Source organism: Camellia sinensis, chromosome 4 (assembly GCF_055761805.1).
Source record: "Camellia sinensis isolate YWXY chromosome 4, ASM5576180v1, whole genome shotgun sequence".
Lineage (NCBI taxonomy): Eukaryota > Viridiplantae > Streptophyta > Magnoliopsida > Ericales > Theaceae > Camellia > Camellia sinensis.
Window position 1 is genome coordinate 107,763,100 of NC_138964.1, and position 15,763 is coordinate 107,778,862.

The window sequence follows — 15,763 nt, forward strand, 5'->3', positions numbered from 1 at the left end:
CTCTCTCTCTCTCTCCTAGGGTGGTCACATCCTTATTGTTGTTTCATTCCTTGATCTGCACTCGATTTTGAAGGTCTCTCTCATCCATCCATCTTGCATCGTCTATTGGTATGCCTTTCTCTCTTTCTTTTTTTTTATTTTTTCCATTTTTTCTTTCTCTATTTGTGTTGGCTATGTTTTGTTTACGGCTGTCTAGGGTTCTTTTCAATTGTTTGTTGTGCTTATATCATTATGGTTTGCTAACTCTCTATTGGTTTTTGGTTAAGTAGTTTGATGCATTTTTGCTAGGGTTTTGCTAGGGTTTTTTTGCTGTATCTCTAATGAATTAGGGCTTTATTTTTTACCTTGGGTTTGCCCTGTGTATGATGGTCTTAGTGAATTGCATTGATGATTGGTTTCCATAATCTACTGTATATATCTCTCATACTGATGCATTTGATTGATTTTGGAAAATTGTCCTAGCACTGTATCTACGCTCTCTCTGATCTTATCGTCTTGAATATAATGCTATAGTTTTGTGATTTTTGGTTTTGCTAACTCTGTTGGACTAATGATGTTTGCTGTGCACTTTTGTTTGTTTTTGGGGTTCTAATGGGCTTTGGGTGTTCTTTGGTTTTGTCTTGATGGGCTGTGGTTTTGTGGTTGTATTTTCTCCCTTGTGGTTAGTCATGGCTGAGTCTTCGAAACACCGTAAATCCACCGTGTCCCGCCCCGATTTCAATACTGAAAATTTTGAATCCAAGGAAAAATCCAACCTGTTTAGGGATTTCTATGCATCTAGGAAAGTTCACTTAGAACGCAATGTCCATCATAGTGCTTTTGAGTCGATTCCCATCCGTTTTTTGTTTGATGCTTTAGGGGGTGACCAAGTCTTTTTTTTCTCTGGGCCTCAAAATCTCAGCTTGGTCTGAGAATTTTATTGTAATATGCACTCCATTATCAAGGAAATAGCTCCCTCTTTTCACACTTGGGTTCAGAACAAAGCCTTGGTCATAGATGATGCGGCTTTTAGGCAGTTTCTTGGTCTTTCGAAAGTTCGGAATTGTCATTATCCTTTCATTACCCACAGTGGTGTTGATTTTGATTGAGTGGCCACTAAACTTTGTGGCACTCCTCGGACTTGGATTGTCGGGGCGCTCATTTAACAAAATAAGCTTCTTCCTCGTTTTCGTCTCCTTAATGTTATCATTTGTGCCAACATCCATGTTACTACTCATTCTTCTCGCATTACCCAAGATCAGGGTTATGTGTTATATTATATTGACCATCTCCTTCCCATTGTCCTGCCCGAGATGATAGTCTCCGAAATGATTACTAGTTTTGAGGGTCGTAAATCTTTGGGTCTTCCTTATGGGTGTTTTCTCACTTATTTTCTTACATCTCTTAGTGTCCCCACCTTAAGGATGACGAGTTTGCCTCTTCCATTAAACCCATCACCAAGTTGACCGTGTCTTAGAGTCAAGCTCATGTCAGGAGAGGTTTGTCAAGAGTCGGGGTTTCTGATGTAGGTGATGATCCCCTAGCCAAGGAGGCTAAGATTGATGCAGCCACTACTGGTGCACCTAAGATGCGTTCTCGTTCATTTCGTGGCCAGCTGTAGCAGTTCGAGCAATTTGTCACTCAGCGCGTTGATCAACTCGATGCTTGGCTTGATACAATTGATAGTCGTCTCGATCACCAGACCGCCCTATTGACTCAGATCCTGTCTTTGTTATGGATACTGCCATCGCCTCCACCAGACTCATAGTTCTGTTTGCTTTTGGACAGTTTCTTTTTTGTTTGGCATGCATATTTTGTTGCTTTTGTCTCTCCCAGACAAAAAAAAGGGAGTATATTGGGATTGTTTTGGGTTGGGGTATATATTCTTGTTTGCATGATGGTTGGGGGGGATATAGTAGTCATTTTTTATTGGGCTATATAGTTGTTGACTCTTGCATACTGATGGACTTATTATTTTTGGGCTTTTGATATAGTTTTGATTCTTTATGTCTTGATATGGTTTTTGATTTTGAATAACTACTCTCTCTATTCCCATGGTGTTGTTTTTCTTTTTTTGGAAGTCAACGTTGTTTACTTAGTTGAGGTTGTCTTGAGTTGGTTGGTTGCTTTTTGTTAGTACGTGTATTTTTCTAGGAAACTGTGTTAGAATGTTTTGTCCAGGAATTGACAAAGGGGGAGATTCTTAAGTCCCTTTGTCTTGTCAATCCCACGAACAAACTTGTTCATCGAGTTGTAATTTTCCTAGTTGTTTTGCCTTGCTCGATCGAGTGAAGGAGTCCTGGCTCGAGCAAAGATGTCCTGCTCCCAGAAGTTGCCTTTGTTTGCCAAAGTTTTGAGAAGGAGGATTGTACGCTCGAGTGAAGGAAGCTTGGCTCGAGCGACGACATTTAAGGAAAACACGCGTATTTGTTTCCTCGCTCGAGCGAGAGAGTCTTCGCTCGAGCGACCTTTGCAGCCCCTGTTTTCTATAAGTACTTGTTTAAGTCTAATTTAGGGTTACGTTTTTATATCTTCTTTAAGGGTTTTAGGGATTTCTTTTAGGGTTGTTTTGCTAGTTTTTCTTGATGTTTGATTGAGTATTGAACTCATGTTTTGATAAGCACACATCAAGGAGTTTGATTGTTCATATTTAAGAGTGTTCTTCTTCGGTGGAATCTGAAGATTCAATCGCCGAGGAGTCAAAGGAGTTTGAGGTTGTGCGCAGTCGTTGATTCGACAATAGATGTTGTGGATTCAACATCAATCTGATCAAATCTGAGACAAAGGTTGAGGTGAAAGATATACAGAATATTTGAAGACAAATTGGCAGTGTCTGGATAATTTGTTTGGTATCTTTGTAATCTTTCTTTCTTCAGTAGTGGATTGATTTGTAGAGTTTTGCCCATAGTTTTTTTTATCACAATTGGAGGTGCTCCAATTGTGATTTTTCTATGTAAAAATCGTTTGTGTCGATTTATTATTTTTTGAAACAGCAATCTAAATCACATTCGTACATGCTTGATAATTTAGATTGTTAGTTTTAATTGTTTGGCAACTGGTACAGTTAAATCTTGATCTAATCATGAATCACTTAGGTTTTTCACTTTTAATTTGGTAGACAACATTCAATAAAGTAATTATATCAGCATAATATTGTTGTATTTATAAATATGGCCACCGCAATTACCTTGTTTATAAACATCATTACCTTGCAATTTGAGCTGACCAAATTGCTTGATCTGAATTCTAATATCGAAGGGGTTACCATTAGGAAATTGTTGGGGAATAATAGAGGTGCCTGGTGATGCAAAGTTGACACCATATTGAAAATTTGTTGTGTTTAGATTTTGATATGCATTCACATATGGTAGTCTCAAATAATCAGCTGCTTGACATAAAATAACAAGATTAAGTTATGCATTTCTATTTTAAGTAGTGTCTAATTATGATAAATATTCATGCATATACTTGAAACTAGAGTTAAAAAAAATGTTTATATTTTTATACCCATAAATTCTATAAGGAGACGCCCGACATCAGGATATCTATTAGAGCCTGTAGCTGAGTTTGAGTCATCAAAATTGTAAATTCCTGGGAAATTGCATAGTGGCAAACTAGTCACGTCCATTGCTCCGACATCAATATTGAAAGGTACCAATGGCACTAAGATCTGAATTAGCATCAACATTGTGATGAGCTCTATTGTTTTTATTTTTGCAAGATTAAATAAGAGAAAATGTTAATACTTCATACGTTAAAAGTTTTAGCATATTTTCATGTATTTATAGGAATAGATCCAGCATGCTTAAGAAAATAAATTCCATTATTAGAAAAGAACATACAAAACATGTTTACAATAGTTATATGCTGTCAGATAACCATTTTTTGCTTTCACTCTCTATTTCAAGCGAGTTTAACATTGATCGTGTTGTTGTTATTTTGAGGAAGGAAAATCTAAAATAATACCAATATTCGAACAATTTTTTTTTCCCTTCATTTTTTTTCGGTCTGCCACCAGAAAAAGAAAAAAAAAAGTTTTGATCATGTAAAATATTCATTATAAAGCGTCTAGTGAAAAAAAATAAAAGCTTCAAATCGAACATAATAAAAATGTAAACTTCTGTTGTCAAATGTTTGGTTTCATTTGACTTTTATATATGAAAATTAATGCTTTGGTTTGATGTTATTTGCTGGGTTGTGATGCTTCACTACTTTTTGATGACAACAATGGGAAAAAGAATCACTTTGACATTCTTGTTCTTTTCTACTTCTTGAATTGATGATGTTCTTTGTAGTCATGCAATTAATTATTTATATCAAATCAACCACGCTCATTTCACTACAAGAAAAGTGGGTTTATGAGACGGAACTTGATGTAGGACAAGATTTTAACAATTTTTATATTTTTAGTTTTAATATTTTTGATATATTATTTTATTAGGATTCTTGTAATTTAATATAAATAATTTAGAATTATTAAGTTTCTTAATTTTATTATTTTGGAATTAGATTTCGATTAGGATTTTTAATAGTTTAGAATTCTAGTTTCCTATTCTCTTAGGTTTCTTAATTTGGTTGATTTAAGTTTCCTAGTTTATTTTAGAATTACTTTTCCTATAAGTATTAAGATTAGTTTATTATAAATAGCTATGTAAGTCTCATGGCAAAGACAACTTTTATACAACTTTTATTCATTCATTCAATAATATTTCTCTTCCTTGTGGATTCAAAGTTCTATTTTTCTCGTGGATTCAAGAGCCCATTTTGTCTACTAGAACGATATCTAGTCCCCGTGTATTCCGCTGCGTCAAGTGGTATTAGAGCATGGATTCGCCTAGCTCGATCATACAAGACAATGGAGAACACACAATCCCTATTGACGTTGATCGTAGAGTGGAAGCCATATGGGATGCGATTGAGGAACATCGGTTAGAGATGCACGAACTTCGCAATGAGATTTGTAATCTACTTGTCGATTTGGGACTAATCGTCAACCAGAGGCAACCAACAGTTGACAGCAATTGTGCTGGAGGATTCACCCAAGGCCAACCTGTTAGCTTATGTTATTTTGCAGAAATTTTATATTTTAACGGTTCAAGTAAGTTTCAAAAAGAAGATTTTCTTGATTGGTTGCTTGATCTTCAAAATTTCTTTGAATTCATGAAGATTCCTCATGAAAAGAAGGTTATATTTGCATCCTACAAACTTGATAAAATTGGATTGAAGTGGTGGAATGGATTACAAGATTATCGAGTTTGCAATGGTAAAGACAAATTTCATTCATGGTTAACAATGAAAAAGTTTTTGGCAACAAAATTTTACTTTCATGATCATGAAGATATATTGTCATATACAAATCAAGATACTTCCATGGAGTTAGTAAAAATTTGCAATGAAATTGTAGTTGCGAAAGAAAAGAATTCGCATCCAAATATTATTTGTGGTGAGATTGTTTGTAAAACTAATGAAGAAGATACAAAGTCTTGTTCGAGTGTTGATAATGCGTCGACACATGCTAAATTGAATATTGGGGAGAAAGATTTACAAACAAATCATAAAAATATTGAGAAAGAAGAAGATCTGATTGAGCCCAGTAATAAAGAGAAAATAGAAGACGAGATAATACAACCGTTGCATGGAATAAAGAAATTGGTTGATACTACACTTGATATTCTAAGGTTGATAATTGAATGATCAATTGAATCTGAGATGGTGCAACATCAAGAGAGCATGCAAGTTCTACACAAAGTGGTTGATTTTCTTGGTGTAGAGCAATTTAAATTGATTTTCAATGCTTGTCTAATTAATCTTGTCAACCAGTTGAAGCATATAGAGAAGAACTTTCTGAAAGAAAACTTTTCTATATACAACATTCGGAAGAGGGGCAAGCAATTGAAACATTCAAAATATCTTTTTATTTGGCATGGAAGATGGCAGATCTCTAATATGAACTCGATGGCGAGTTCTTTCAAAGAAGAGGAGTCTGATGTAGGACAAGATTTTAACAATTTTTATATTTTTAGTTTTAATATTTTTGATATATTATTTTATTAGGATTCTTGTAATTTAATATAAATAATTTAGAATTATTATGTTTCTTAATTTTATTATTTTGGAATTAGATTTCAATTAGGATTTTTAATAGTTTAGAATTCTAGCTTCCTATTCTCTTAGGTTTCCTAATTTGGTTGATTTAAGTTTCCTAGTTTATTTTAGAATTACTTTTCCTACAAGTATTAGGATTAATTTATTATAAATAGCTATGTAAGTCTCATGGCAAAGACAACTTTTATACAACTTTTATTCATTCATTCAATAATATTTCTCTTCCTTGTGGATTCAAGGTTTTATTTTTCTCGTAGATTCGAGAGCCCCTTTTGTCTACTAGAACGATATCTAGTCCCCGTGTATTCCGCTGCGTCAGAACTATTTGCGACGGCACACTTGCCGTCTAAAAAAGTCACTTTTTGCGACGGCATAAAATGCCGTCTAAAAAAAGCAGAGTATTTGCGACGGCACCATTAATACCGTCGCAAATACTCTCATTTTTTGAGATAGCAAATAGTGCCGTCGCAAATGCTCTGCTTTTTTTAGACGGCAAATGGTGCCGTCGCAAATACTCTGCTTTTTTGAGACGACATTTTCTGCCGTCACAAAAAGTGACTTTTGTGTTTTTTTTTTTTTTGTTTTTAGTGAATATTTTTAAAATTTTAATTTTTTTTAAGATGCACCTTACTTAGATGTATCTAAAAAATAAAAAATTTATGAAAAAAATTTTTAAAAATTAATAAATACATAAAAATACAAAAAAAAAATGTATTGAATTATTTTTTTTTTTATATTTTTGGTATTTAGTGAATTTTCAAAATGTTTTTTTTTACAACTTCTTTAATTTTTAGGTGTATTTATGTTAGATGTGTCTAAAAATTAAAAAAAATACTTAAAATATTAAAAAAATTCAGTAAAAATAAATATAATACGGAAAACAATAAAGTATAATTTTCTCAAAAGAGTTTTTTGAAAACTCTAACCTAGCATAGTGATTGTGGTTTTGAGATAGCTTCATATATATACAGTCACAAAATGGTTTGAATAAATTCAACAATATTTTTTTGTCGCAAAAAAATAAAAAAAAAATAATGTCGTCTTACTCTTTTGATATAACATTTCTCTTTTCATTCATTTTTTCATCTTCCTGTCTCTCTGTCTCTATCTCTCTCTCTTCTCTTTATCTCGTTCACTCATCACTCTTCTTTCTCTGTCTGTCTGTTTCTCTCTCTCATTTTCTTTGTGTCTCTCGCCTATCTCTCTTCTCTCTATCTCTCTCATTTGTTTTCTCTCTCTGTCTCTCTCGCTCATCTCTCTTCTCTCTATCTCTCTCATTTCTTTTCTCTCTCGCCCTCTCTCTTATCTTTCTACCTCTCTCTATCTCTCTCGCCCATTTTTCTTCTCTCTCTGTCTATCTCTTTTTCTGTGTGTCTCTCTCTCGCTCATCTCTTTTCGCTCCATTTCTCTCTTTTCTTGTCTATCTCTCGCTTATCTCTTGTTTCTCTCTCTTTTTTTATTTCTCTCTCTCTCTCTCCCTTTCTTTCTCTCTCTATCTCTTTTTCTATCTATCTCTCTCTCTCTCCATGTCTCTCTCTCACTCATCACTCTTCTCTCTTTCTCTGTCTACTTGTCTATTTGTCTATTTATCCCTCACTATATTCGCCTTGCTCACTCTCTTACTCACATCTTCTCTATTTATCGAGTTCTTTCTCGATTTATCGATCCACTATAAGAAAATACACTTTTAGTAACCACTTTGTCTCTCTCTCTCTCTCTCGCTCATCACTCTATCTCTGTCTCTCTCTCTATCTTTCTTCTTTATCTGTCTCTCACAAAATAAAAATATTTTTAAAATATTTAAATATTTAAAATATTTAAAAAATTGATTTGAATTAAGCTTTGAAAAGAGTTTGGAATTATGTGTTTGGTTATGAGTTTCGAAAAGCAATGATTATATTTTGAATTGAGTTTTGAAAATGGATGTAGAATTATGATTTGAAAGCTCAAAACAAACACCATACTTAAATCAATGGGTGGAACTATGACCACTATTACTACTACTCTCTCTGTCTCTTTTTTTTTTTTCTGTGTCTCTCTCGTTGATCTCTTTTCACTTTCTTTCTTTATCTTTTAGTTTATCTCTTGCTCATCTCTTGTTTCTTTCTCTTTTTCTGTCTATCTCTCTCTACCTCTCTCTCTCCGTCTCTCTCTCTCTCTCTCTCTCACTCATCACTCTTTTCTCTTTTTGTCTGTCTGTCTGTCTGTCTCTCTCTCTCTCTCCCCCACTGAGTTCGCCTTGCTCACTCTCCCTCATCTCTTCATTATTTATTAAGCTCCATTTCGATTTATCGATCCACTACAAGAAAATGCACTTTTAGCGACCACTTTGTCTTTTTCTCGCTCATCATTCTGTCTCTTTCTCTGTCTCTTTATCTCTTTTCTCTATTCGTCTTTCACTCATCTCTCTCTCTCACCACCCATATTCTCTACCACATTTACCACTATTGCAAATGTTATTCAACTACCACCATTCTTCTCTTTCTCTCTTTCACTCATCACTTTTCTTTCTCTGTCTGTTTGTCTATCTATCTATGTGTCTTTCGTTCATCTTTCTTCTCTCTATCCCTCTCATTTGTCTTCTCTCTCTGTCTCTCTCGCTCATCTCTCTTTTTTCTCTCTCTGTATCTCTCGCTCATCTCTCTTCTCTCTATCTCTCTATTTTTTTATTCTCTCTCTCGTTCATCTTTTTTTGTTCTCTTTCTCTCTCTTTTTGTATCACTCATCTCTTGTTTCTCTATTTTTTTGTCTCTCTCTCTCTATCTCTTTCTCTTTTTGTCTATTTGTTTCTCTCTCTCTCACTCATCACTTTTAATAGAAAATATTTTTCATTAAAATATTATCTTTATTTCTACCAAATAAAAAATAATAATAATAATTTTTCATTCATTAAATATTCATTTATGATGAAAGTGAAAATTATTATTTATTTTTTATTATTTAAATATTCATTTATGATAAAAATTATTATTATTTAAATATTTTTTTTTCCCAATCCCGCCCACTCGGTTCCACCATTTTTTTCCATTCCCGTGCCCCAAAAAATCCCCAATCTCTTAGAACCCTAATCGTCTCCTCACTCTCTCAGTCTCATCTCAAGTTCAACTCATCACTGTCTCTCTTTCTCACTCTCTCGTTTCGTTGTTCTTCATATTTGCACCGATCACTCTCTGACTCTCTCGTTGTTCATCTCATCAAACCGATCATCGCACCGCCAATCTACTCATAGGTAAACTCTCTCTCTCAATCTCTGTCTCTCTCTCTCGCCCCGATCGTTGTTTTTATATATACATATATATATATATATATCAGATATCTCTCTGATCTGATCTGTCTCCCTCACTCTCTCATCTCATCAGTCTCACTCTTTGGTTTTGCATCTCTGCACCGATCGACTCACAGGTAAGCCTCTTTCTCTCTCTCTCTCTCTCTCCCTGATCTCTCATCTCTGCGCCGATCGAACAGATCTGTTCTGTTTGTTTGTTTTGGACCAACAGATCTGTTCTGTTTGTTTTGGAATTTGTGTGTTTGTTTTGTTTTGGAATCTAATCTGTTCTGTTTATTTTATTCTGCACCGATCACTCTCTGTGTGTTTGTTCTTAAAGAATTTGTTGAATCTATGTGCATGTATTTTAATCAGATTCATGTTGATTTTGTTGAATTTGTTCTTAAGAAATTTGTGTATGTATGTATGTATGCTAAGAAATTTGTTTGAATTTGTTCTTAAGAATTTTTTAGAAACTTGAGAAACCCAAATTCGAATGAGTTGGTGAAAGTAGAACAAATACTTAGAGGAGGGAGGGCAGTGAATAGCAATGGTTTGCTTTGCCCAAGAAAATGGATTGTGAGATTGGTATGCCTTTGTTAACCATAAAAAAAAAATTAAAAAAAAATAAAAAAATTTGAAGCAATTAACCATCAATTTGAACTAGCTTTTTTACTATATATTACATGTATATGTATGCATAACATTCTTGATATTAGCATCACTTCTAGCTTCAACTAGATTGTAATCTTATTGACATTGCAAAATTTTTTCTGGTTCACTTCTATTATATGTTTACGATTTTGTTTCTGCAACCCATCTGCCTCTAAATTGTTGCAATGTGTTTCTAAGCATGTCAGCTGTTTGATGAAATACTTCAACTGAAAAGAGTTTCTCAATGTTGCTATGAAAAAAGATGTGAATAGGAAAAATAAAATAAAATAAAATTACTGGTCTACTTGTCAAATATTTTGCATGAAAATTTAAATGTCATATGGGTAACACTAAAACATCTTAATTCAAACCAAAAGAGTGTAACTTCTAATGATCTTCACATGAAATGGCAGAACAAGAAAAAACAACATTAATAAGAAAGGAAAATTCAAGTATGTATGCTTATTATTAAACATTTTATATGGTCAAAACAAAATAAAAGCTAACCTAGATATATTAATAATGTTGTGCAATCAAATGAATCCCTCAAACTTGATCAAGTATAGCAGCTGTGTCATAAAGCTTTATCAGATTAAGTACAATTTTATTCTTATACTCTCTTCAATTGTGACTATTTTTTCCCCCTAAGATATTCATCAACTCTCTTTTGTATTTGCAGGATCTTGGTTTACTTTTGATTTGAACAAAAAGCTTCATTATGATCTCTCTGTAGGGGTAGACTTACCGCGGGCAGAAGCTTATGTCATCAATGGCCAACCAGGAGCTTTCTTTAATTGTTCTAGTGGTAGGTTGTGACAATTTGCATGTGTTTGACTTGAATAAATATTGCAGTGGAAATCATGATTGACCGTTGTTGATCTTTTAAAGAAGGTAGTTAATGAATAATCTTTCATAACATCCTTATAACATCATCAGGAGGATAAAACTAATTTGCCTTCCAATCCGTAGCAATCTAACCAGTCCAATGTGTAAGATTACTAGGCCATGTTGAGCAATGGCAAATTTGAACGAGAGTAACTGTAAATGGAATCTCCATTCTAAAAAAAAAGTCTAGTTTTGCATTTTAAAAATTACTTGATGTTTCTTCATTAATAAGGCATTTATCCTATAGGGTTTTTAGGAATTAGATGCCAATGGAATTTTTAAAATTAAGATGCTGATTGATACCCGTGCCCCTTTCTTTTCAAATGATTTCGAGACTTTGCTAGCCATGCCATTTATCTAAGGGATTTTGGAATGGGCATGCCATTTTTTTGACAATCCACATTTTGCTTCTATGCTTTGACCTTTTATGACAACATTATCTCTTCTCGCAGCAATCTCTTCGAAGGTTTACTTCTAGAATAGTAATGCACTGTAGTTAGATATGCTTGATGTCACATTGAGTTTTACATCGTGGATGCTTCTTAAAGTGGTCCTTTTGAAGTTTTTCATTTTACTCTATGAAGCTGATTGTATCTTAAATTGTGAAAGATTTGACACTTGCCGTAAATTTGAATCTTAGGGATACTTTCAAAATTTTGGAAAATATTTTGTGACTAGTCAACTTCTTGAAAATTCACATATGTATTAAATCTTTGGTTGTTTAGGAATTTTGGTTGGTTTAGACACAGAGTCATTAAGGATGTTGGGAGAATTCATTACCAGAGGACTTGTGTATGTGAAGAACTAATCTTTCTTTTTGCACTTTTTCCTTCTCTGCTGTATTTTTGTTTCTTTTTCTTTTTCTTTCTTAATTTTACCTTTTCTGATTATATGAATTTGGATGGCAGGTTGGTTCTTGGGTATGCGTACCCTGCCTTTGAGTGTTTCAAAACCATGGAAAAGAACAAAGTTGAGAAGGCAGAGCTTCAATTTTGGTGTCAATATTGGTAAGAAACTTCTTTATTTGTTTTTTTTTTTTTTTTTTTTTTTTTTGCAGTTGGAGTTGACTGAAATTTGTTTTCATTTTTTAGATGTGTATTTAGTTCTTCTGAACCCATCAAATTTCATTAAATGATTATTTTTTAGATTTATATATTTACCTAACCAACATAATGATCATGGAAGAAAAATGGATGATGCTAATTTACAAGCATAAGAAATAAACTGAGATGGTCCAATTTGCATTTGTTTTGTTATTAGATCAAGAATAAACTTACTGAATGGATACCAAGGAATTTTTTATTTTTATTTTTTATTTAGCCTAGATCCTGGAAACATGAGTTGCAGCATCAATGCCCTGTCTACTGGGTCAACTCCATTGCTCAGATGCGAACTGTTTTGAGAAGAAGACAGTTGGTACAATGTGATGAATATATTGATTTCCAGTGTGGTTGGTGTACCAAAAACAAAGAAATTTAAGGGTATCCTATAATAAAAAAAGAGAAAGATATTACAATGAAACTCATTATACACCCAGAGGCAAAACGCCCTTTGAGAAGGAAACACAAGCCTAACTTCTACACTAAAATCTAACAATAACAAATTGGGTAATTTTTCAGGGTTATCCTGGCCGTGTTGACAGTCTTCGAGCAAATTGGAGATATATTCATCTCATGGTATGCAGTGTTCCGTCAATCTTTTTAACTAATTATTCATTGTAAAAACAAATTTCTTAATCATACATACATACATAGTCATCGTCATCATAGTCAATAAAAACAAATTTCTTAATCATACATACATACTTGGGAAATGGTCAATAAAAACTAATTTCTTAATCATACATACATACATACACAAATTGAATACAATGGTAAACCAGGAATGTCCTTGTTTAGCAAATATCTTAATCCTTTCCATATGTTTTCATCTAATTCCTTAATATTCATAGCACTCTCTGTATCTCATATTAGTAACTTTGCATCATTGTTCTCATCTTCATCATAGTCATCGTCATCTGTAAATTAATGCACTGCAGGGAATTTTTGTCGTCCTGGTACTTTGATTGTTTCCTATCTTGTCTTCAGATTCATGGGCATGAGAAGTAGTCTTCATTTTTTAGTAATTTCTTTTTTTTTGTGTGTGTGTGTGTGTGTGTGGCTCTTTTGGCTATTTTTTAACTTCCCAAACTTACCCTAAATATGACTGGCATTTGTGCTCCCCTGTTGCATGAGGTGGATATTTAAATCTTAACAAGTAAATTTCTGTTTTGAAGTTGACCTAATTTCATCAATTGGGCTACATGCCACTAGTTCTATGACTCATGCTTTGTTAGTTTCTATGCGAGCACTGAAGAATGCATGTAGTTTTAGATATTCTGCTGTAGAAGTTGATGTCACATTACAACCAGAAGAGTTAGAAGTAATGAACAATGTCTTGCATGCAAAGTAAGTCCAAGTCCTCATAGTTTGTTTAGTGTCAGTATCAGTATCAGTACATTAGCTACAAGGCGCTTAATTCATATTTGTTTTGCATTTCACAGGTATGAGGAAGCAAGGAGGAGGAGAAGCTGCGTAGTTAGCGGGAGGATTTCAGTGACATGGTTGCCGAGGTGTGCATCTCTTACAATCTTTCTGATTTTGTACTTGTTTTAATTAGTATTTATGGACACTTTTGTTCTGATAAGGTGGAATTTTTTAGAATGAGAAGAAGAGGAAATGGAAAATGCAGGAAAATGATGGAAAATCGAAGAAAAAGGATTTCAAGTTCTAGGACGTGATGCTGGTTTTGACATCGGAATGTTAGAATGCCAGATCCATTATGCTTTTCTTAGGCACCTCTAAATTTTTATCATTCAGAATCATAATTGTTGTGTGTCCATAGATCCATTATGCTTTTCTTAGGCACCTCTAAATTTTTATCATTCAGAATCATAATTGTTGTGTGTCCATTGCCAAAAATGTAGTCCCATTCCATGGCACCAAACACAGCCTTGGTGTTAGGGGTTTGGTTAATGAGAAATTTGTTGGTGATTTTATATGCTGCTATTTTCTATTTTGCCATTGCTTAGGATGGAAAATATGTTATATATAAAAGTTGCTTGATGGATTTCATGTTCCTAGTGTGAATGCATGCTTTTCCTCGACCAACAATTCTGAATGAAAATAATTTTTTTAGTTATTTTTCATTTAATATAGGCCATTTTCATATTTTTAATAATTTTATTATAATTTTTTTTTTTGATACGGCAGCACACACCGTCTTAAAATAGAATCAGGGTTTTTTGCGACGACAATAATGCTGTCGCAAAAGATAGGGCATTTGTTGAAAATGAAGTTTTTTAGCGACGGTGTCATTTGCCGTCGCCAAAAGTACTTTAGTGACGGCATTAAGTGCTGTCTCAAATAACCATTTAGTGACGGTATTTGTGCCGTCGCAAATAACCCTTTTAGCGACAGCAACACAGTGCCGTTTCAAAAAAACTCAGATTTTCATGTGTTAATAGCGACAAAAGGTATTTTTGCCGTCGCCTTTTTTTGCGACGGTGTTATACCGTCGCTAAAACCCTTTTGCAACCCCCTTTGTTGCGACTCCCCACTTGCTGTCGCAAAAGGTCAGTTACCGTCGCAAAAAACTTTTTGAGATGGCGTTTTGAGTATTTGCAACGGCATTTTACCGTCGCAAAAAAGTAATTTTTTTGTAGTGTTTTGATATTCTTTATTACATGTTTGTAATAAAAAAAATTACATTGCAAATCTAATAATTATGAAATAGGAATGTAAATTTATAATTATTTTAAATTAAGAAAATATTATTATAATTACCGTTGCATGGTGTAATTCCATTATAAATATGCAACGGGGAGAATCATAAATCCAAACACAAACCAGTTTTCTTTCCTAATAATCATCTTGTTGGGGTTTCTTTGTTAATAATTATTAATACTTCCTCCACTATGAAGTTTCTTGTAGGATCACTCTATATTGTTCATCTTTATGTTCAACTCTGTCTCTCTAAATGCACCAATTCTAATCTCTCTTTTTTTTTTTTTTTTTTCTCATTCACCACAAACATTAATTGCTTAGTAAAAATAAAAATAAAAATAAAAGTCTTTAAGAAAGAACTCATAATCTCTCAAACCACATTACTACCATTAAATTCACATCTCCTCTGTAGTCCCATCAAAACTCGTTCTTGTTTGCTAACTAAACAATTTAGATGATCACTGGAAAATTTCAACTTTTCGACCCAATTTATCATCCAGATAACTCTGAACAAAACATCTTCCTACAACCCTTCGTTTGCTACAATTATGCAAAATAGGTAGTGAAACTCATTGCTTTATTTAATTTATGAAACAATAGAGAAGAGAGGACAAAATTGTTAGTAGTTTGCTTTAAGGGTCCATTTGTTTTTAGAGGTAGATTGGGTGAGATTGTTAGTGAGGGAATTATTAGTGAGGATACTGTTAATGAGGGGACTAAGAAAATTTGTGTTTGTTTGATAACTGGTGAACTAGCAATAATTCTTGTTTATTTTGAGAGATAGGAGTGGGATTAACTAGTAAAATTTCATAAATACCCTTATTACATTATTATCAAATTTGGAAATTGTTAGTGAGTGGATTATGAAAAATTGTGTTTATTTGTGATATATTTTAATATTAAAAATTATGTTTTATAAAAGTATTATTATATTAAATTATTTTTATAAATATTATTATATTAAATTATTTTTATAAAAGGGCGGAAGAAGTAATAATTAGAGAACCAAAAGAAAACAAATTAGCCCAGTCCATGGTTTTAAACATTCTATTGAAAGATTTTATGCACTAAAATATTGGTTCATTCATCATCATCTTTGCCTTCTCTATTA

The 15,763-nt window shown here is 33.2% G+C and overlaps 1 pseudogene across 1 annotated transcript in view; it reads left to right on the plus strand.

Moving 5' to 3' along the window:
• Window positions 1-9,094: 9,094 nt before the first annotated feature.
• The window catches only part of LOC114258719 (thioredoxin-like fold domain-containing protein MRL7L, chloroplastic), a 64,282-nt pseudogene continuing 57,613 nt past the window's right edge, over window positions 9,095-15,763 (plus strand). Inside the window, exons 1-8 of the transcript XR_014327303.1 lie at window positions 9,095-9,313; window positions 9,444-9,486; window positions 10,683-10,808; window positions 11,614-11,680; window positions 11,797-11,895; window positions 12,508-12,564; window positions 13,255-13,335; window positions 13,431-13,499. The product of XR_014327303.1 is annotated as a thioredoxin-like fold domain-containing protein MRL7L, chloroplastic (transcript). The remainder of the gene's footprint in view (window positions 9,314-9,443; window positions 9,487-10,682; window positions 10,809-11,613; window positions 11,681-11,796; window positions 11,896-12,507; window positions 12,565-13,254; window positions 13,336-13,430; window positions 13,500-15,763) is intronic.